This window comes from Arachis hypogaea, chromosome 19 (assembly GCF_003086295.3).
Source record: "Arachis hypogaea cultivar Tifrunner chromosome 19, arahy.Tifrunner.gnm2.J5K5, whole genome shotgun sequence".
In the NCBI taxonomy this organism is placed as follows: domain Eukaryota; kingdom Viridiplantae; phylum Streptophyta; class Magnoliopsida; order Fabales; family Fabaceae; genus Arachis; species Arachis hypogaea.
Genome location: NC_092054.1, coordinates 76,527,051 through 76,527,708, shown reverse-complemented (window position 1 = coordinate 76,527,708; position 658 = coordinate 76,527,051). Strand labels below are relative to the sequence as shown.

General features: G+C 43.3%; 1 non-coding gene across 1 annotated transcript; it reads right to left on the bottom strand.

Annotated features, from left to right (window-relative positions):
• Nucleotides 1-307: 307 nt before the first annotated feature.
• Nucleotides 308-414, bottom strand: LOC112781240 (small nucleolar RNA R71). The gene has a single exon (XR_003192029.1). It is a non-coding gene; the product is annotated as a small nucleolar RNA R71 (small nucleolar RNA).
• Between the last annotated feature and the right edge of the window lie 244 nt (nucleotides 415-658).

The window sequence follows — 658 nt, the reverse complement described above, 5'->3', positions numbered from 1 at the left end:
GCCAACCATACATGCCAATAACTTTGAACTAAAGCCACAGCTCATCACCCTCATTCAGAACAACTGTTCATTCGGAGGAAGTGTCCAAGAAGATCCCAATTAACATCTAACCACCTTCCTGAGGATATGTGATACTGTGAAGTCTAATGGTGTTCATCCTGACACCTATAGACTGCTTCTGTTTCCCTTCTCACTCAAGGACAAAGCATCTAAATGGCTGGAATCCTTCCCGAAGGAGAGTTTAACAACCTGGAAAGATATGATGAACAAATTCTTGGCGAGATTCTATCCTCTTCAAAGGATCAACAGGTTGAGAGCTGAAGTACAAACCTTCAGGCAACAAGATGGTGAAACTCTATATGAAGCATGGGAGAGGCTTAAGGACTTGACAAGAAGGTGCCCGCCAGATATGTTCAATAAATGGGTGCAGTTACACATCTTCTATGAGGGTCTTTCTTACGAATCGAAGAAGGCAGTAGACCACTCATCTTGGGGATCTCTGAATAAGAAGAAGACCATTGAAGAAGCCATAGATGTCATTGAGACTGTAGCAGAAAATGACTACTTCTATGCCTCTGAAAGAGGCAACACTAGAGGAGTGGTGGAGCTAAACAACGTGGATGCATTGCTGGCTCAAAACAAGATGATCACCAAGCAG